The following is a 23040-nucleotide window of genomic DNA, read 5'->3' on the forward strand; positions in this document are numbered from 1 at the left end:
CGCCAATTCACAACACATTTAATCTCATAGCACTTCACATAGTAAGGTTGAAGATCTTTCGAATTTTAAACTAAAAACCTCCAAGTGGCAGAAATACCACTGGTTGTGAATACCTGAGAAACAGGATAAATACATCTTGTGTACTATTTCACTAGACTTAAACATCTTTGCAAGCATCCTAAAAACCTTTAAGTATGCATTTAGCAGATGCTGCTTTTCTAAATATTAATCTTTAAGTATTGTATGTTGAAAAGAACAATTTCTTTAAAAGCCAATCAAATATGATTGTTTATGACGGTATGGCTTTATACCGTCACTGTTCTCAGTATGATTATAATGTGGTAAGAAGTGTCAAACTTAATCCATGTCATTACAAAATGGCTGTGACGTCCTGCTGTACGTTCAGGTCACAGCCTCTCTCTTGAGTTAACCTGGCACTGAATTATAATTTGAAATATTGTATTTATGAGTGTTTCAGAGTAGGAGCTGCACTTTGTTTGCTCTGCAAATAAATCCCCTGTTTAGACACTCACAAAATGAAAGTCAAGCTCGGATTATTAAGTTATTGGCTTCTAGAAATAGTAGCTTTTTCTGATTGCCAAACACGCCGAGTGTCTCTGCAGGGCCTAACAACCTGGATACTGAATCAGATAAAGTTGTTCATGGTGACAACTTGAGAGGACCTAACACAAGTTGAATACGATTAAGAGAGAAAAGTGCTATTTAAATGTAGACCATTTACAAGCTTGTCTGTGCTCAGAGACTACACTGGGAAGTTTTGGTCATCATCTGATGGTTGGAATATGGGGGGAGGCAGACTGTGAGTTTCTCTAGTTGGTTGGTGGTATTTGTGAATACTTTGGGTCTGGTTTTGTGCCTCGCCTCACTCTGCTGCCTGTTAGTATCCACTTGGCTTATGTTTCCTTCTCCGTGACTTGGATTTTCATTTTCAGACTTATGTCAAATGTGTCACATCTGCTCTAGCACAGGGGCTGCAGGGTGGCTCAGTGGTTGGCACATAATATGCCCCCCCGACCCTAGTGAGGATTAAGCGGTGTATAGATAATGGATGGATTAAATTTTGGAACTACATATACACCATTCTGAGAGGATGAAGATTTTCGGACGTTAAACACAGCTGTGGGTTGTGAAATACTCACCCGCTCTAGTGTGATTTCTTCAAACTCATATTCAATTTCTGTGCCATTGACCTGAGGAAACAAAAAGCAGGTTGAGCTAAGACATTATCTCCATTTTGAAATGTTTTGATACACAGCTTTAAAATGAAAGTGCTGCTTAATAATTCTTCTGAATTCCATTCATTCAGAATATTGACCGCTGGCTCTGTACTAAGGCCAATTGTACATAAGTGAGGGGTAATTTCCAGGGCCACATGTGCTTTCAATAAGAACCAGGCTTAGGGAGGGAAACATTTTATGATGGCAGGTAAACAGCATTAGCTATATCTGCAAGATGAATTTAGCAAAAGAGGAGTCAGTCCTTTGCTGTCGCTCACTCATATGATGAAGTAACAGCAGGTGTCTCATTATACATTCAGTAGCACACATCATTTTAAAGTAGCATCAGATGGTATTATCAGAACTTCATCTAAATATGGCAGCAAGCAAGACCTGGGGACTAAATTAGCATCAGCAAAGGAAGCGTTGATCTGACGTTACTATACGATCAGATCTTGTGGACAGAGATCTATCACGTATGGAAAGTGTCTAAATAAATGTGAATAATGTCTGGCTGGAAAAAAAAAACTGTTGCCAGAGACAAAAAAAAAAAAACAGTCTCTGGCTGAGGCAGATGCTCCCCTGTCCTCATTTCTTAACCGCAAATCACAAACACATCTGTAGCTATAAACATAAACCCCAAACTAAGATAATTTTACCATGAAAAATACACGATCTCTCGAAGCCAAATGCCCTTTTGAATAGTATTTGATAGCTTCCGATCTGCACCATGGCTTCATTTCTGGTTTTGAAATAAAATGCTGTGAAAAGTAGCAGAGATGTAGGTTTTTAGACAGTCTTGTGCTGGTCTTTTATTCATGACAAACATCAATAATTCAGCACTGCGACCTCGTTTGTTTTACTAAGATAAGTTACAGCATCAAAATGTACTACTACGCCATACATAATCTGGAGTGGAGCTTCTACTCAAGTGCGCTTTATTCAGCTGAAGGTATCGATCTTCTAATAAAAAAGACTAATAGCTGCATTAAAAAACGACTCACGTAAGGAACTGACTCCAAAGTGTCTGTGTTGACGATTATTGGAGCAGGACTGGCCTGTAAGAGAGACAGAGAGAAGAGGGGGGAGAAAAGACTGAGAGTTAGGTTGTAGTACTAGAGAGACACTTGGGCCCACCACAGTCCTACTTTCCATAAATGCATCCAGGGGACAAGCTTGTGGATCTCTGTATCATCAACAATTTAACAGACTTCCATTTGCTGGATGGCACACCCCTCTCACAGACAGCACTCTGACAGAGTTACAGCTGAATAGGTTTAACAAGAGAGAGGGATGAGAAGAAGGTTAGTAATCAAGTGGACTTTGTAAGGTTTTATCATGCAGATGTGAATTTTGACACCTCGCCGAAAGTTTCAATGGAGCATAACAACTGCAGAATCAGTAATTCATACGGGAAAGCAGCTTGTGTTGAAATGTGCCATGAATACCCAGAAAATGCAAGTGTGAAAGACACCAGTAAAAAGACAGCCTTCCAGCTCAGATGCCTTTCTGTTGCATCTGTTATGGTCCCACGACATTGTTCTCTGAGCCTGAACTGACCTCCTGTCAGGTAATAATATTCCAGTATAATATGAAACGAAACCAAAGCCACATCGTCCACGCAAAATGCATCCTCCTGATAACTTGTAGAAAATGAGCAGATGGTTAAAGGAAGAACTCCTACGGGAGAAACTCTGTGTTTTAGCCAAAACATGAGAGCGGTGACCCGAACATCAGATAAACAGCGGTTGAGTTTACGGTACGTAAACGACAAACTCAATGTTTAAGACTCACTTCAAAAGATGATGTTCAAGGATGCATTTGGAGATTCCTTTGAAATTCGTCCTTTGATTTTGTCCCCAAAAGCTGAATAGAACTTCAACAAACACGGGAGTCACAAATGAAAAGGCTAATTATTCTCCTGCGAATAATTAGAGTGGAAAAGTATGTAATTCACAAAAAGAATATTCTATTTTGTGCTAAAGATGAGAGCACCACTCTAGAGGAAAACCTGAAGTCATGGCAAGTACCTAATCCCATCACAACATATTTTACATCTGGTCTCATCATTACCTAGAAAGACGATCACACTGCATGCAGTTTCCAGATGGACACACACATACGCACACAAGCACAGATTTACACAGCCACAGCAATAAAACCAGTGACGGGGAGGTGAATAACATCGACAATCTCGTTACTAGGGCACCTGTCAAGGGGTGGAGTAGTTAGTCAGCAAGTGAACAGTCAGTTCTTGAAGTTGTGTTGGAAACTGAAAAAAAAATGGACAGGAAGGATTGGACCACCACTGACAAGGACTAAACTGTGATGATTAGATGGCTGGGTTAGAGCACCTTCAAAATGGCAGGTCGGTGAACCGTTCATGTGCCAATTGATCTTTATGGGGAGTGAAAGCTGGTTGCCTGATTCCATTGAACAACTGCTGTAGCACAAACTGCTGAGAAGCTTAATGCTGTCTTAACAGAAAGATCCCAGAACACAGAGTGCGTCGCAGATTGCTGTGAATGGGGTTGCTTAGCTGGTCAGAGTGCCCGTGCTGATGCCTGTCCACTGGCAAAAGCACCTACAATGGACACCTAAGTGGTCAGAACTGGACCAAGAAGCAATGAAAAAGGGTGCTCTGGTCTACAAATCATGTTTTTCTTAAACATCACATTGATGGCCAGGTGTACCTACGTCAGGATCTTGCAAACAGATGGCAGCAGGATGCACTATAAAAATTAGGCAAACCAGTGGAGGCAGTGTGACGCTCTGGGCAATGTTCTGCTGGGAATCCTAGAGTCCTGCTATTCTTGTGCATGTTGCTTTGACATGTACCACCCACCTAAACATTACTACAGACCACCCTTATTGAAAGCAGTACTTCCTGAGGGCAGTGGCCTCTTCAATAGGCCGACTTTAATTGTCATGGTCATGCCACTGACGATTGTGACAAAGAGTTCACTTGGCCTGCAAATTCTTCAGATTTTATTTCGATGGATCATCTGTGGGATGTGTTGGGGGTTTCAACTTGCAACTTAAAAGACCTGCTGCTAACTTCTTGGAGCCTGATACCACAGGACACCTTCAGAGCTCTGGTGGAGTCCATGCCTCAGCAGGTCAGAGCTGTTTTGGTGAAACGAGGAGGACCTACTACTTCAGCACATGTTTTAATGTTGTGGCTAAACAGTGTATATCACTGCTATGGTGTGGTTTCAGAGTCCCTTATAACTGCGTACCTGCTGAGAAAGTGACATGACATTGTGAAAGATGAAACTGTTTGCTTAGTCGTCAGTCCAGTGACAGCACATGTCAGCAAGCCTGTCTACTCATGTCTCCATCACAGCTATCACATAGCTGAGACCGCTGCTCACCCGGCTGCTCAGGTAACAAACTCCATAGAAGTGGATGGTTCTTTCACTGCCAGTAGATTAATATTCTGGGAATACAAACTACAGCAAATATTACAGAATCAATAGAAGGGATGGACGCTTTCAGGTTTGCTGCAATTGTTAAATATGCTCTGGTATAGAAAACACAATTCCTTATATAACCCATGCAGGTGCAATTTTGTGCTTTCTACTCAGAAGATCAGATTTATCCAATTCTTCTTGTGTTTGGGGTTATAGCTGCTTCACATCATTAACCAGGTGTAAATAAACAATTGAAAGAACAACAAATTAAACAACCAAGAAAGAAGAATGCACCTCAACAAGTCAAGCCAAAGTGAAAAAAGAAAATGTGACAATGATGACTCTTTGATTAGGACTTAATCAGTGTCTCCAGCGAGGACTACCCACACACTCTAAAGATGAATTACCACAAATTAGCATTGTTTTAAAGTCTGATGCTGGATGCTGTGGTGCCTATCACACTGAGCAAAACCAACATGTTTGTTTGGCCTGATTCTGCCATCCAAGTGAGCTCAAATCAATGAATCAGTATTTGTGCAGATTAACAAATACATATTAGATCTAATAATATTCTAGCGGCTGTGAAAGAAGGGAAGGCCTTTAAGTTACTGCCAGTAATCTTTGTTTCTGGTTTGCTTCTGCTAACTTCCTGATCTATTCTCAAGTGCATGAAAACAAGATAAAAGTCATCATGTTAGATTAAAAAAGAAAATCCCATCAATGAAATTAAATGGAACTGGCTTATCTGAAGTGAAATAAGGATGGTGTTATTTCTCTTAGCCATATTTTACTGTCTTTGAAAAATTTATTGAGCATTCAGTGTGCATCTAATGTAGTAACTATACCCAACTAATATATTTTATATTGAACAATGAACTTTTCAGGTGATTAATATGCCACATTTTCCAGGTTAGTCTGAAGCATTTACATTAAAGTGACCTATTATATCAATGTGACTCAGTGAACTTAACAAAAGACAAAGATTACAGTGAGCTGTGCAGGATTGCAAAGCCAGAAACCGACTAAAGGAAAATGTTGTTGTGAAGATAAATGATGAAAGGGATTAACACAGTTCTGCTTGCTGTGCATGGACCTCATATGAATGAATTCACAGTCATTCTCAGAGAGAACACACAGCCTATCAACAATGAACTCGACTCTGAGTTTAAGCAACACAATGCAACAGCATGTGCAACTCACAGTGGAAGCCCTTTACTATTGCTTATTGTCAAAAATGTAAAGACTCTTTTATTTATATACGTCATATGTAAGTTCAAACATGAGCAAACACTCTCCCATCATATACATCCACAAAGACTTTCCTAATCTACCTACTTGGACAGGAAGAATGACTTGCAGCTTGTACAAAAGGACATCAACAGAGAAAGACACATGCAGCCACTAGTGCAGCAAATCTCCTTCTGTTATGCTGAAGAACAGAAGCCTGAAAATGATCCCACTGGAGATCAGGAGATTCAATCATTACTCTTGATCCTGTCACGCCGCTTCCTGCTGACCTGTGCCAGACAGTTTGTGCCAGCAGTCATGCAGGTTAGCAGGAGGAAAAGGAATGTCAGTAGTGACTTGCACCAAAGTGAAGAAGGGTCGCCTTTAGCATCATACAGTGTGGTTTCTGAACAGAAATCAGAGTAATTCAGTGTCTCAACAAGCAAATGGCAATGCTACACAACAGAGGTGCTAAAAAAAGAAAAACAAAGGTAGCTATGTAGGATGTAGGAGCTACATACTGTACATTTCCACTTCTTTGCCCTATAGAAGCCAACACACATAGCATGGATATCCCTTCAGCTGTGAATATGTATGCACCCCCGAGAGATAATGGCCACTGAGCAGAGCACATAAATAGCATGCTTAACTGCACTTAGGCTCATTTCTCTCCTTGTTCATGCTTACTAACATTGCCACGTGATCAGCTGCCTCAAACAGCACATAGTCCAGCAGCACGGCAGCACAGACCATCATGTGTTAAGAGGCTTTCTTGGAGTTAGAAACTATAAGAGACTATATCAGTGTAACAATGCTTAATTGTTCATTAGATTTCTGCCTGCACAGAAAGAAAATGGAACATTCAGAGTGCTATAATAGCGCTATATTCTATTCTGCACTGAACAAAAATATAAACGCAACATTTTTGTTTTTGCTCCCATTTTTCCTGAGCTCAAAGATCTGAGACTTTTTCTATCTACACAAAAGGCCTATTTCTATCAAATATTGTTCACAAATTGGTCTAAATCTGTGTTGGTGAGCACTTCTCCTTTGCCAAGATAATCCATCCACCTCACAGGTGTGGCATATCAAGATGCTGATTAGACAGCGTGATTATTACACAGGTGTGCCTTAGCGTGCTCTAAAATGTGCAGTTTTGTCACACAGCACAATGCCACAGATGTCGCATGTTTTGAGGGAGCGTAAAAATGGCATGCTGACTGCAGCTGGTGTAACTCCTACAGAGAAAAACTGCAGCACAGATACATAATATTCTACAGACGGTACATGGTCTGCACTTATATACCTGTCTACCTTAGTGGTACTCAAAGCACTTCACAGTGTATTTTTTTATTCACCCGTTCACACACACATTCACACACCAATGGGACAAAGCTTCCATTCAAGGTGCCTGCCTGCTATGGGGAGCAACTTTCAGTTTGCTGTCTTGCCTTGTCACTCACAGAGTGACTTGTTTGTGTCAAATCGTGTGTTCTTGTTGAGTTTTACTCAATTATTCAGTGTCCCTCCATGTACAGTGGTTCATGGCTGGGGAGTGTATCAATAATTCACTGGTATGTCATGTAAAAATAGTCAACAACACAATGTGAGATGTGGATGCTTTAGAAGTATGGTTGAAGTGAGGGAAACAGGATGGATGGGTGTGATGGAAATGGACAGCGCTAACCTGCTAACTTAAACTAACAGCAGAGATAATATTGATAGATTCTTTTAGATCTTATCACAAATTAATCATCATTTATCTCTTTAAATAAAGCAAAACATGACAAATAGTTCTGGCATATTTAAAGGACAAATGAGAACAAGTTCAGTGCTGCCAATAAGGGATTCTGACATTAAAGGTTTTAATTCCACCACATGATGGTTGGTTTCCAGTTGCCTCCCACTGGCCTTGCCTAAGGTCATTATATGTATAGTTGCACAAACGTGGCACATTCCAGCTATCAGATTCACCACCACAATTCTCTGTACTGCAGTAGTTTTGTATCTGTGTAATTCCTAAAGTTTCTAACACCTACTGATCAGTCATTAAGTCCCTGTTAAGTGTCCAGTTTCTTTTCTTTGCTAATAACAACCATCCTAAAATGTAATAGATGTTTTATAGATTTAGTCATTTTTACACATTTACCTGTGCATACAATGGAGGCCATTAAAAAATATATGAGAGAGGCCATTATCAGATTTAGGACATGTCCTGTTTCACTCTGTTTTGAGGGCAGTTGAAAGAGAAAATATGAGTTTGTTGCAACCCAATATCCTAGAAATCTAAATGCATTTACTTCAATACAACAGCAAACACATTTTGAGGAAAACAAAATGCAAAATTATATACTACGGAAATCCACTTCCCACTCAGCACAAAGTCTTCTTTTCAGAACCTCTGTCATGACATCTGGTGAAAAAAGTCTGCAAAAATATATTTGACTGTTACACCCATTATCTGTCGGCAGATATGCTATCTGGCATGGTTTTCAACATTGTACCACATGATTATATTTAAGCCACACAACACTGATGGCAGGCCAACCGCTTTTTAAACATAAATCAGTGCCCAGTGTTTGCCAGGCTTTTGTGAATACAGCATTATAAAATCAAAAAAACAAACAAAAAAAACAAACCACAATCTTTAACTACAACTAAAGTGCTTTTGTTGTCTAAACCACAGTCAGAAATCTAGACGTAAACAGGGAAAACCAGTGGGGCCATCAACTGATTTAAGCTTATTGCACTTATATCTGTGTACATTAAGTTAATCAATAAGTACAAAAACAACCATATTACAGAAACACCAGGGATATGTCTGTGGTACTCTTGATGTAAGGTCGTCCAGAGAACATTCACAAGTTTGTTTTCAAATATAAAATGACCCGCAATGCTACATGTCTTTGTCACGGTTCTTTGGAAAACACACGGCAGCCATTCAAAGTATTTGATGGTTTCGGTTCATCTGCCAAATAACTTCATTTATTCCCAGCAACCAGGAATGTGTCACTTAGTTTACAGTTGTCACATAATTAAAGTGAGGAACAGCTGCTGCAGATGACAAGAACTGCAATTGTAAAAAAAAAAAAAAATCACCAGGACTTTAATAACAAGTCCAGTCACTGTCAGTTCACAACAGTGTGCAGCCAAACCAAACGTTTTTACAGTTTCTACTTCAGCAAGCTTCGTCCTTTAATAATCCATTTCCCGACGCCAGCATATCCACAGAGCAATTCATTCAGTGACTAGTGGCAAAACATCCCAGAATAGCGCCAGGATTTCTTGGCATATTTTTCTCTGCTTCTCGAGTCTTCTCAACAAATACTGTAGCTCTGCTCTGGCAATCAGACGCAGCTTTATAGCTCTAATTTCTGATTAGGGCAGGCAGGCTGCTCGGCCCAGTCACCCTTGAAGCCAATTTCATCAGTGAAATCAAATTTTCCAGATTTTTTTTTCCTCCATATTTGGAAACTACTGGGTGTGTTCATAATAAACAAAAATAACCTAAATATGAGTGCCAAGCGTAGTACGCCCACCTTTTGTCCTTGTGCTTTGATTTGTAGAGACTTTCTCTTCCTCTTTAGTGTCACAGTTTCTCATGCTTGGCACAAAGTGCACAGCTCATTGCCAAGGCTCTTCATGCTGCCCATTTTGATACTGCAGATTTTGTGACTGATGCACCCAGCCTGGATATCTTTTACTGCTAACTTTTGGTGCCAGTTGGAACTTCTAACAGCGTTTGCTTTGACTGTCTGTGTTGCTTCTTTTGGAAGCATTACTTCATAGCACCTAAGCCAATTGTGAGGTGGTAGTTCTATTCTTACATCCATAATCTTGATGTGAAACACAGCAGCTCTTTTGGATCAGAGTGTATTTCATAAAAAAATCACCTTAGTTCATTCACAAACAAACTGAAGCTATTTTGACTTCAGACTTCAACGGGGATGTGAGCAACAGAACAATTCTTGTTTACGGTTCCTGACCATGAAAGCGCCACTAAAACAGTAACACAATGCGATACAAACAGCGCTTGTTAGTTGCTATGCAAAAGCAAAACATATTTTTCTGGACAGCATATGAAATAAAGCAATAAAATAGAAATACAGCTTGGATGGTAACAGAGGAAAAAACACAGAACATTCCTTAAATGAGTCGACACACTCTGAACAACTATGACCATTTTTTTCCTGGTTTGAAACCTCAAACTGAGATGTTACTGAAACGCACAACATGTGTAAATAATTTCTATGTTACTGACAACCAGAGAAAGAAGTTTTTTCAAGATACAAAACACAACCTAATGACGTGTTTAGTTGGAAAAGCAGCTCTGTACAAGAGAAGTAAACCAGTTAAAGTAAAGCTTTTACACAAGCTCCCCTAAGTTGCTGAGTAACATAGAACAATCTGTCCATACTGCATTAATAGAGGCTTATACTATGACTGATAAATGATGAATTACTCCAACTTCTATAGACAAAAATGCGGCGACAAAATGCATCATAATTTACCTTTAGTCTACATTAACACTACGGACGATCTCCAATAACAGCGCAGTTTTACCTGATAGGGCTCATGCCAGCTCTGGATGCAGTCACACTCAGGGGGCCAAAGGTCACAGCTTCCCCCTTTGGCCACCAAGCGGCTGGGCGTTCTACAGGGCATGCTGTCCAAATGCCAAGCAGCAATTCGACCTCCCCTACGCGGAAGGGTAGCGCCACCAGGGACAGATCCATAATGGTACCGCTGGCACGGGCGGTGGTGGTGGTGATTGTTGGAGTGCTGATGATGCCAGCTGTAGGAACATGGCACCTCCCCACAGTCACCCCTTCCATCCAGGTCCACAAAGCAACTCTGCTGTTTGCTAAGGTAAGCAGTCATGCTGCCACCGCTGCTCACTTCACCACTTTGTATTTTGCTTCTTTTTGTTTGTCTTCCGTAGGTTCACTGCAACGGTCATCAAGCACGAGACTCAGTCCTGCCTGATGTCTGAATCGCTTGCCTTGGCAAAATGAATGATGACGGAACCGACTAGCTGGCTGCTAAACGGGCTGCAGAGGGTTTGTGTGTGACTGTGTGTGTGAGTGTGTGTGTGCCAAAGCCTCTGGAGTGGGAGAACGATAAATGAGAAAGAGAGAGGAAGAGAGAAAGGGGAGGGAGTAGGGGGGGAAGAGAGACATAGGGAGGCATAGAGGAAGGTACTGGGTGAGAGAGCACTTGTGAGAGAGAGAGAGAGAGAGAGACAGGAGAGCTAAATGAGAGAGGAACTGAAGGGGAGAGAGAGAGAGAGGGGAAAAGGGGGAGATGAATAATAGAGAATGAAGGGAAGGAGGGAGGCAAATGAAGCAAGAGATGGAAGAGAGTGTTGTCTGTGCATTGGCTGTCAGCCATCTGTCAATAAATGAGTCAACTAGCACTGCTGCTTGACAGCATCCGCACCTCCAGGCAGAAACAATTGATGGTTAGTGCTGCTGGGATTTGGAGGCAAAAGAAGCTTGAACTACAAATCCCTATACTATTACTATGGGAGTGCCTGCATTGGAGGGGCTGAAGCTAAAAAGCACAATAAGTTTTTTCTTGAAAATTCAAGCATTCTGCTGTTGAAAAATCAAGCTTTGTGACCCATACACACTTTGAGTCTGTACGTAAAGCAGCACAGGTTGCCATGTTTTTATATTTTAGATTTACAATGGTTATAATAATGATGTGCATTCATGCTGATGAACACAATAACAATTACCATCCAGCTCTGCAGTTTAATGTATGTCTTCAACAACTTTTTAGCTTACAGTTTTCTAACGGCCTGCAAACCACACTCTCACCACCTAAACTTGCAGCAGAAACAGGCAGTTGTTTGCAGTAAACAGCTGTGATAAACCTGCTATTATGCATGGCTTGGCCAGCACCTGCAGATGGATGGACCAATGCTTTCTCAGGATTTAGTGGAGATCAAAACTGGTCTACAAGGAGAGTGAATGTTGGACAGACATTCATCAGCTGTATGAAAACAGGACACTAAATTAAAGCAATTTGTGTCTGCTAGACGTATAAATACAGGAGGTTCTAAAGTAGTCGTGAACACATTTGCTATATCAACTTTGTAAATACATAAGTGGCTAAAGTGGCTTTTAAAATATAGTATACAATTTAAACTCATATCAAAAATGAATCTCTGAATCTTGACTATCTCCAACGAGACAGCTTAGATACGTCTTATGCCAGGTTCAGACAGTGGTACATTTTTGTTTATTACGATCGGCACTTTGTCAGATTAGGCTGTTATGGAGTCACAAATTCCTGCTGTGACTTTGGCTGTGAGACATAACAGAATACACATCGGTATCAACTTATCATAATTTTTTTGCTGTTACTGGGAAGAGGTGCCAGGGACCAACTTCCAACCAACAGTGTGTATGATACTGGTAATTCTGTGCTAGGAACGGACCAAAAAAAATAAAATAAAGATCAAATGATGTGGAGCTAAGTATGGATCACAGCAAGAGAACAGTATGAGCTGTCTGTCTTTTAACCTTCCTGTTGTTCGACCATGTTCACAGCTGTGAATGCTCAGAGAGAGCAAGAGAAGGTAAAACATGTACTATTGCTTATTGCCTGTAACTTTACACAACTCAGTCCTGATGTTGGTATTTCGTGGTATGACCCCAGCATCAGGGAGTCCACGTGTTCTTCAGAACACTAAAACACAAAGTATCAGCCATCTCGAATAAAAACCTCTCAAATTCCTAAATGAACAAGATGCTATTCTTTATCCCACAGAGGATGCAATGTTCCTATCTTTTCTTTGTATATCTTCTGTTTCTTCAAGTATTTATAAATATAGAAAACCCAACAGGAAGATGGTAAAATTGCAACCAATCCCACAAGCCACTGTTTCTTAAACTGATGCATCCCTCTGAAACACTATCTCACATCTACACAGCACAGTGAGACAAAAGCAACAGCAATAATGCAATAAAATGACTGAAAGTATGCTGATTTGATCTGTTTAGAAACAGCATTTTGTGACTTCCTCTTTCCTCACTTCTTCAGCAAGATTAAATCAGGGTGATGGAGCATTTAGTTGTAGGCAAATGATGCTAAAACATCTGGCTGCTTTGGTATCGACATCTGTAACGCGAGAAAACACAACTTACAATAAGTATATTCTGAATTCTCATCTGAAGAAAGACCACTTTAAGCTGTATATGTAGCTATGGAGGGATACCTAGTGTCTCCACACCATCACATGGTCTGCAGTGTGTGTGTGGGTGTTATCATGACCACTTCCATCTACCAGAGGCAACAACCACAAAACACTCAGTGATGGAAAATTACCTCATCAGAGCTGACTGAGTTCGTAAACAGCGTGTCCTCGTAGGAGAGAAAGCGTAGAGGGAGCATTGGTGGGTCGACCAAACGTGTATTAGTGAGTCTACATAACATTATAATCAGAGATAAAGAGTGTGTGGGCAGCAGGGGAAATGGTTGGATGGATGGCTGGTCAAACTGGAAAACAAAGTCAAACCTTTTCATTCAGCTACTGTTTTTGACACCCCTCTACACTCCTCCGTGTGGTTTTAATTTTGGCCATGTACTTAATTTATGTATATACGTTTTTAAAGGGATGTTGATGCATTCATGCATGGCTCTGCTCTTGGTCACACCTTAACAACAACAACAATAAAAAAAAGTACAAAAATGTGCAATTCCTGGAGACAAAGGAAAGCCTTTGTAGCTTGTTTGCAACTGCTAAAGCTGAAAAAAGATATTCATCCTTTTTCTTAACGTTTTATCATGTTCTCTTGTGTCTTTCCTGTAGTAAAGCTGAAATACCAACAGAGGGCAGTCAAAAATCTCAATGAAGAAAAAACTGCAAAGACCACAAATGACGACCACGGCACTGTCTTGTTTTGTAACCTAATCTCGTGTAGTGACATGAAATGCCACCTGTGCAAATATCAGACAACTGATGACCACAAACTGCTGTTTTCTATGTCAGTTTATCATCTGTGATGTATAGTCCAGTGTTGAATGACACAAACTAACATACGGCAACCCAATAACGAACTCAGAATCTGTTGCTCTCTAAATGAATACTAAGTGGCAGATGTGCTATCCATTGATCTACTGATGTGAACTGCTGTTGAATGTCAGAACAAAAAGTGTGTTTGTCTTAAGAATAAAGCTTTTGTGATTGTGGTACTTGAGTAGCTGAGCATGACAATATATAGCATGTTAGCTTACGGCTGAATTCTAATCTTTATTACTAGTATGTACCAGAGCACTCAGTGAGAACCCATGCAGGCACAGGGAGAACATGCAAACTCCACATCTTTAGTGACTCATGAAGACATTTCTTAGCTTGTTTAGACTCCAACCTCTCCTCTTTGCCTTTAACGATGGTTCTGCACATTTAAAATAAACAGCTTTTGTTGTATGTTTTTTTTTCATAAATCTCCTGTCAAAGGTTAATATAAATGTTAATAAAGGAAAATATCAACACCATCCACACATGTAGCAACCTTCAGTCTAATAGACAGACTGAAATAATTATCTCACCTTCATGGACTATGATGAGTTTGGGATATAGCATAATCATTTTTACATACTGTTAGTTGTTGTGCTCTTTGTTGCTGATAATAAATATACTTTATCCAATATATGATGCTACGCAATCTAATCAATTGGGTTTCGTGTGTGTATGTACACAATCTCAAGCAAATGTGTGTTTGGTTTGTGTGACCCTGAGTTTCTGAGTTTTTTTCAACCCACTCAGATACCACCTGACCTTTGACACAAACTTCGGAGCCAATCAAAATCTGACTCATCATTTAGTGTATCTGTGCCACTTGATTAAACAACTCTCTGCCACTATTGCTAAGAAACATAATCATCTGTGCACCAAGGGAGAACCCTCATGGTGGGAAAGTTGAATTGCTTTAATGGGCCACTTATTCCTTCTGTGTCAACCACATTTGACCTGTTTTTATTCATGGAGGAAGGTAATAGAGAATTTAAAAAGCATTATTAGCCAGTTTGGGTCCCCCAGTCAACAGAACATGTTTAATCAAAATGCCCTGTATATGCTTCACTATAAATAAACTTGATAACTTTATAATGTTGGTGCCAACAGTTCTATGGTATGATGAACAGAAACATGTATAGAATGTGGAGTGTAATATGCTAGATGCAAATACTTTGATTAAAGGACACAGTAATCAGTAAGTCATACAATCTCTCTGGTAAAACAGTAAAATACGTTGACAAAACATGTAAATGCAATTAACTGTATTAATTGTAATTGGATGTGCATCTTAAATCTGACAGACAGAAACGCCTTCTTCAGCTGACTATGAACTGAAGGTTTAGTGAGCTCTTTTTACAGAATATGTTGATACAGTGATATGCACCGTCTTTTAAGCAATACATCTAACTTGCCACAAGAGGGCACTTACAGTCCAGCTTCAAGCAGCAGGCCTGACTTTTTAAAATGTTCCTAGTATTTGCAGCTCTGTTCATACAAAAGTCATACAGTCACACATGCATTTTGGCTGTTACATAGAAATAATATAGGTCTTTTGGAAATATGACAACATCTGCTGGGTCAAAAATAGAAATACAGCAATGCTAATGTTTGGTTAAATGTCCTTTGGCCATTTTTACCTCAACTAGGTGCTTTTGTTAGCTTTTGGTTGTATCTTTGATCACTGCTCTTGACAAAATTGGTACATTTAAACTAAATCTGTTGGCTTTCTGACACAGACTTGTTTCTTCATCACAGTCCACAGACTCTTGATGGAGTTTAGGTCAGGACTTTGGCAAGGCCAGTCTAAAATCTATCCCAGTTTAGCCATTTGTTTGTCACTATTGATGTGTGTTTAGGGTCATTATCTTGTTGGAACACCCAGCTGTGTCTAAGACCCAACCCTCTGGCTGGATAGTTTAGGTTTTCCTGAAGAATGTAGAGATAATCATCCTTCTTTATTATTCCACTTACTGTATGTAAAGCACTAGTTCATGACCAATTGTCACTCAGAAGCAGCGGTTAGATTGCATTTCCTTCCTGAGTGTGGTAGTGATACAGCTCTAACATGTTCAAGTCAATGATTTGCTCTTTCAGATTTTTGCTGAGTTCCTCAGACTTTCCCACTGTAGTGTTTGTGACCGAGTCTAACGAGTGGATCAAATGGGCCTAAATTCACTCAGAGGAATCAGCAACTGTAGTCAATCGTAATCACTCATGAGAAGTTAAGAGGCCATGCGACAAGGAGCATCACCAAAAAAAAAAACAAAAAAACTGCTACATCACCAAAATTCATAATTCAATTTGTTGTATTTTTGATCCAGCAGATTTATTCAGATTTTGTCATAATACCTACAGCAAATTTATAAAGGAAGTAAAATGCATGAATGTTTTTTTCCCCCACAAAGATGCATGAGTTTTAACGATTCCCTCACAGAAAATGTAAAGTTATAGGAGTCATTGGACACTCGAAACTGCCAAGATACAGCTGAAACCAGAACTTTACATATACTGTATAAAAAGACACAGAGCCTCTTTTTCTCACTGGTTGATATTAAATCAGACAAAATTTTTTCCTGTTTTAATGATCACAACCTGCTCCTTCTGACACCAAAGTATGTTCCTCTCGTTCAACGGCAGTCTGCTTCCACAAGGACCGTTAGGAGGTGGAATCAGGAGGCCAAAGAGGCTCTACAGGACTGATTTGAGTCTACTGACTGGGAAGTGCTGTGTGATCCACATGGGGAGGAGCTTAACAGCATCACAGAAGACATAAAGTTCTGTGAACACACCACCCTGCCAGCCAAGACTGTACGCTGCTTCCCAAACAACAACCCCTGGATCACCAGTGACCTGCAAGTCCTCCTCAGCAAGAAGAAAAAGGCCTTCAGGTCTGAGGACAAGGAGGAAATGAGGAGGTTACAGCCTGACCTGAAGGTGGAGCTGAGGAGGGCCAAGGACTCCTACAGGAGGAAGCTGGAGGCCAAACTCCAGCAGAACAACACGAGAGATGTGTGGACTGGAATGTGCCAGTGAGCAGCCCAGACAGAGCGAATGAGCTGAACTGTTTCTTCAACAGATTTAGTTCACAGCCCTCAGCTGTGTCCTCCTCCTCCACACACTCTGGCCTGCGTTAGACTCCAGGGGGATTACTTCGAAGGGGAAAACTCCTAGTTTGGGTTTGAAATATATCTTTTGTGACACAAGTCCTGGAACTTTTCTGACACACCTCGTTTATGCCATGTGTCATAGACATCAGTGGCCAGGTGATATCTAAGGCACTACTGCGCTACTTTTGCAGGCTATGCATCTGAGACTGAAAAGGTTTTGACCCTGTAGAGGGAGATGTGTGCCATGTCAAAGACTGTTGCCAAACAGAATGTATCCCACAGACTGACTCCCAGACAACCTACCACTATAACTCACCAGTTGAAGACACAAGTTATCTGGAAGATCCATAACGTCTGGGACGACATTCATTCGCCCACCCCCCATGATGTTAATACCAGAGTTAAATGAGAAAGCATAGCGTGGGGACAGTGCTGCACCTGGTCGTAATGATGTAGCCACAGCTAGCCTGCTGGAATACATGTAGTGTAAATGTGCAGAACATTGTTAGTATGAGTGTATGTTATAGGACATGGAGGTAGGTGAATGTGTAGCGCAAGATATTTAGTGACTACTAACAGCTTGAAGCATGCAGCCACATTGTGCTAACGTACTTGTGTTTCTGTGTTTGCAGAGTGAAGATTCTGTTTAAACTCATGCACAAATAGAAGTCTCCTATTTGTCCAATTGTGCAACACTTTTAGTGATACAATCCAGAGAGCGAAGGAAATAAGCTCAACAGAAGCCTTAAAAAATGGGTGGTAATGTGACGGAACTCATCCAGCTATTCCATTAACTCATGCACGGAAAGCCAAATAGGAAATATCTTCTATCTAATTAATTCCATAAATTTAAGGAACCTGTAGGATGGAACGTATTTTCTAATTAAGCATCACATAAGAATTGGAACAGGTTGTAAAATCAGAGGAGCAGCAACTGGTTTTGTCACTGTTGCATATGTAGCGGGTCTTTCTGGTTTAAGTTTACAATAAAGAGTCACTGAGGAGTGATCTTTGTTTAGTAAAGACTGAAACAGCCGTGTCCTACGAGCTTGTTGGTTTGATATATTGACATATATCATCAAGACATCAGCTTCTGGCACATGCAAGTTTTCTAACCTGTGATTCATCCTCACTGCCACAGTGTTCCGTCTGCATCTTCTCCATTATGGTCTGTTTCCGCTTGCAGACAGTAACTAGTGAGGACCATTTCGCTGGGCTCAAATTGAGATTAAGCCCCATACTCAAGCTTCCTAGGTGTGGAGCCCAGCCCCGCAGGACGTCCATGGACAGCCTCTTCTTTAGGGTCCCTGGGCTGTCTGAGCCTGAATTGGACAGGAGGTTAGGGACACTTCCTCCAGTGGGAGCATACCTCAAGGATGACTTGTTAATCATGCTGTCCCACCGTTTCTTTCCGATAAAGCTCATCTTGAACCTGATATTGCACATCCAAATGTACCCTTACTGAAAGAGGTCATCAAGTAAGCCAGACAGCTTCCATAAACAACCAGACATTCTGCTTCAGGAAAGGTATCCCAACAAAAAGGAAAAGTTCAGTAATTTCCCACAGCATCTGCAGAAGTAAAATAATCCATGGGTCAGGTGTACCTGTAGAAACCAGACTGTGCTGTGTTGAAAATCAACTTCTCATCCATGAGCTGAAATCTGGGAGGATTAGAAGCTCTGCAACAGAGCAGAAATCTGCCCTCTCTACAGTTGTGTTTTGGTGCAACACAGCACATACAGGACGACAATGGATGCAGTGGGACTATTGAGGACAGATTGGTGATCGTGTTCCGAGAGGGGGGTGAAACCCTTTGCGACACATACTCAATATATCTGATTGGATGAGAGCTACAGTGGCTGGGGTCACAGTTGTGGATCCGATTGGACTAGTCAGGAAAGAGTGCTGGGTGCTGGAGCCCACTTATATAAATCACGTGGAGGCATAATTAATGCCTGAGGGAAGGGAGCTCTGTCAGGAAGCCAAAACTAGATTAGAGGCAGATCAATGGTGCATTTCAGAAAAAGAGGTGGAGCAACAGTGGCCCATACCACACTTCAACACAAAAACACCATAATGAGCCACACATTAATGGAAACAATCACATATTCGCTGCAGAGGGAGATTTAAAAAAAAAAAAAAAAAGTGACGCTAAACATTGGCTTGAAGCTAATTGAAAAATCTCAGAGCACCTTTCACCTTTTCTTTTTCTCTTTGGTGGTTGGAGCAATCAGAGAGAAGCGACTCAGATACAGAGAGAGAGAGAGAGAGAGAGAGGTGAGTGGCTTCCTTGTGTCATCTGTTTCTTTTATTTGCTTGTTTATTAATGACCTCTTCTCTCTCTTACAGCCCACAACCATCTCCCTCCCACGCACTGGCCTCTCGTTGCCTCCTCATTCTCTGACTGTTGTCTGGTGTATCAGCTGCAGAGGAATGTGTGGATGCTGGAACAACTCAGGCCTCAAGCTGAGGCTGCCTCGAAGCAGCGATGCTCTCTGCTTCAGTGCCGGATGAATGTAGGATTAGACTCGCCTGGTGTGACACTGATAACAACTTACAGGTACACATAAACCAAGATAGAGGGTAAGCAGAATGTCATAACTGCTCACAGCAGACATGTTGACAGGCTTAAAAAATATAAGAAAGAGTTGAATGAAAAAGCCCATAACACACTGCTGTGTTTCTGTGTTAGCTGGTTCTCCAGATGCTTGCCAGGAGCCCTCTTAAAAACCCACTCCGCTATCATGCTACTGGAGTGTGCATCCATTATCAAAAGGAGCTGGTTCCTACGCAGCAAATGGCTGCTTTACCACCGGGACATCATGACGGTAACAACCACAGGCAATTAAAAACAGAAACAGAAAGGGAGAAAGAGAGAGAGACACACAGAGAGAGAGAGACGAAGGTGGAAGTGGAAGTAAAGTGAATATGAGAAAAGGGCAAAAAAAGATGCAGGAAAAAAGAGTGTTGTATAATATTAAACACAAAAGATGCTTTTACCCTCTAAAATTTCCAAAACTGGGTAGCACTTATGAAGCCAGCAAACACTAAATATTTAACAGAAAAATAAATAAAAATACAATTCTGAAAATTAAGGATATTATTTTATCCAATCAACTTATTATTTCAGTACTGAGCAATCCTTCATCCAGAAAAAGAACGCTTTGCTTTACTTTTCAGAGTGTTCAGTTCCCTGTAAATCCAGTTTGAAATGTCCAACATAAACCAATTTGTTCAGCTGAGCAAAGTAAGAGTTGCGTGATTCATGCTGATGAGTGTGTTCAGGTGATGTGGACAGTGAAGGCTACTCAAACATCACCCATCCCATTCACATGCAAACACAGTGGCTTTACATCGTACTCACACCCACAGCATTTCTAATCTATTTTCCTATCTTAGCAATCTCAGAAGTTTGTTTAAACAAAGACTCTTTATCAGCAGATTAGCAAAATGCCACCTAAAAGAAAAAGCTGATTTTGTGTGAGTGTTTGCATACAGCAGCTCTTTACTCTCCTTTCTCCCCACATAGCCAATGATGCAGCATATGCTTGCTGTAAATGATCACTTGTGATTTTTACACTTTGGTTTTGCTGTTAGGACTTTCTTCAGACTTTTTCACTCCAAACAAACAAACAAAAAACAATTATTTTTGGTAAATGGTGCCAGGGTGACATCTCTCAGCTGCAGTACTCTACAAAACCTCCCTGTCATGATTCTACTGCTTCATTGGCTTATTTATGTGGGTTCAATTTGTAATTACGTTATCTCTGACAGCAGACAGCCATTCAACAGCTGCGGGGGTTGCTGTGATCCTGGCTAAGTCCTTTGAAATAAAGCTGAGTTTGCTGCGGACAGCTGTAGAGACAGATTAATTTGTGGTGTTTGGAGAGCAAGCTCCCGTTTGAAGAGGAGAGCCAGGTAGCCATCAATGGCTCGCACTCACCAAATGAGAATCAGGAACGGAGGTACTGCGAGAGCAAGTGACCTGTTTGTTTCACTATAAGGACTTTTTTTCTTTTAGAGGATTTTGTGAGACATTTGCTTCATTGGACAGAATCAGACAGGAAACAAGGGAAGAGAGATGCAGCAATAGAGAAAAATCACCACTTCTACTATAAATATGTGTATGACGATGGCTACCAGTCACACTATTGGACAAATCGCTGTATGAAACTGATCATGTGAGGCAAAACCTATCCTCAGCAGATGACTCATTCCCTACCTCACTCCCACTGCTTTTGCTCATCTCACTGACCATAGTATAACCTATTTGTGGTCCAATTTTAGATATAGTCTGTCAATTCTCTCTCGCACGCTGTACTGTGTTGCCCTTTTGTTACAAAAACACCAGCACGACGTAGTAAATGTACATGAAATTGCTGTGAAGGGGCTTTCAAGTGAGCCTCTCTGCAAGACTGCAGACTGACAACATGTACAACCTGTTCTAGTTATTACACAGTAAATGTATAGATTATAGATAAATCTTTTCCACAATCCTTTTTTGTTCTTTCTAAGAAGATTTCTCAGACAAAACTTAAAAATGGGTAACTTTCTGTGGGTGCTGTTTTTGCTGAAGATGCTTCACAAAAATAATAGCCTGCTGAAATGAGGATCTTTAAATCATTTATAGAAACAGGACATTAAACAGGCTTTTTTCTCTGAAGACTAGGCAAATGGGTTCACGGTAGACGATGTGAGGATAGTGCAGGTCCAATCGTTGAAAAGAGTTCTTATCCATTATGACTTCAAAGCAACACTGCACAGACCCGTTTTGCTACAGGTCATTGGGGGGAAAAAAGCAGTGTGGAAAAAATGTCTCTCGATATCAGAGTAGAAACATGCCAAAGACAAAAAACAACATGAATTTATGCTAAAAACTCACACCAGTTTGATTTTTCACTTATTTTTCATTGTATGCAATCATTTGAATATTGCTGTTTGTTGTTTACTAAGGGTCCTTCTCTGACGTTTTCAAAGGGAGGAACACTAAAACACATGTGGTTGTTGAAAAGGGATTGTAAAGGCAACAAACTAGTTGTATAACTTGAAAATTAAAACAGGCCAGACTGAATCTGTAACTACTCAAAAACTTGAACAGCACTGGGCACACAGAGAGACAGACAATCAAGCGCTCTCACATTCACACCTACAGACAATTTAGAATGACCAATTAACCTCAGCGAGTTGGACTGTGGGAGGAAGCCGGAGAACCCAGAGAGCACCCACGCTGCACGGGGACAACATGCAAACTCCACGCAGAAAGATCCCGGTTGTCCTCACTGGGACGCGAACCAGCGACCTTCTTGCTGTCAGGCAACAGTGCTAACCAACTGCACCACCTTGCAGCCCTTAATGGAGTGTATCAATGCTAAATGATTTGCTCTAAAAGCAACACACCACACTTTGCTGTATGTTGGTTATGAGCAGCCTATGCCTGCTGAGCCAGTCATAAAACTAAGAGTTACATGAGTCATTGAAAGTCAAGACTGCTATGATATACAGGTGCAGCAAGAAATCTGAATATTGCGAAAAAGTTTATTTATTTATTTTGTAATTTAATTTAAAAAGTTAAACTTTCAGGCATTTATTTATTATTGCTTAAGAAAATCAGAAATCCAGTATCTCAAAATATTAGAATCATTCCGAAGATCTGTAACAAAAAAGGATTTACAAAACAGAAATGTCCAGTTTCTGAAAACTGTGTAATTTATGCGATAAAACACTTGATTAAGGCTCTTTTTACCACAAATTACTACATCAGTGTGACTTGTCGTGGAGGTGATCAGTCTGTGACACTGCTGAGGTCTTGTTGAAGCCCAGGTTGCTTTGACAGGAGCCTTCAGCTTGTCTGTATTTTTGAGTTGGGTGTTTATCACCTTCTTCTTGACAATACCCAATATGCGGATCTATGGGGTTCAGGTCAGGTGAGTTGGTGGCCAATCGAACGCAGTAATATCATGATCAGTCAATCAATCAATTAAGACTGGAAAAGGCCATTTCCATAAAGCATTGGCAGGTGGAAGCATGA

General features: G+C 40.7%; 1 long non-coding RNA gene across 1 annotated transcript in view; it reads right to left on the minus strand.

Annotated features, from left to right (window-relative positions):
- LOC103356019 (uncharacterized) overlaps positions 1 to 17010 on the minus strand; it is an 18114-nt gene extending 1104 nt beyond the window's left edge. Inside the window, exons 1-2 of the long non-coding RNA XR_520120.1 lie at positions 16922 to 17010; positions 7342 to 7348 (exon numbers count right to left, since the gene is read on the minus strand). This is a non-coding gene — a long non-coding RNA (uncharacterized LOC103356019). The remainder of the gene's footprint in view (positions 1 to 7341; positions 7349 to 16921) is intronic.
- Between the last annotated feature and the right edge of the window lie 6030 nt (positions 17011 to 23040).

This window comes from Stegastes partitus, unplaced genomic scaffold (genome assembly GCF_000690725.1).
Source record: "Stegastes partitus isolate 25-593 unplaced genomic scaffold, Stegastes_partitus-1.0.2 Scaffold180, whole genome shotgun sequence".
Lineage (NCBI taxonomy): Eukaryota > Metazoa > Chordata > Actinopteri > Pomacentridae > Stegastes > Stegastes partitus.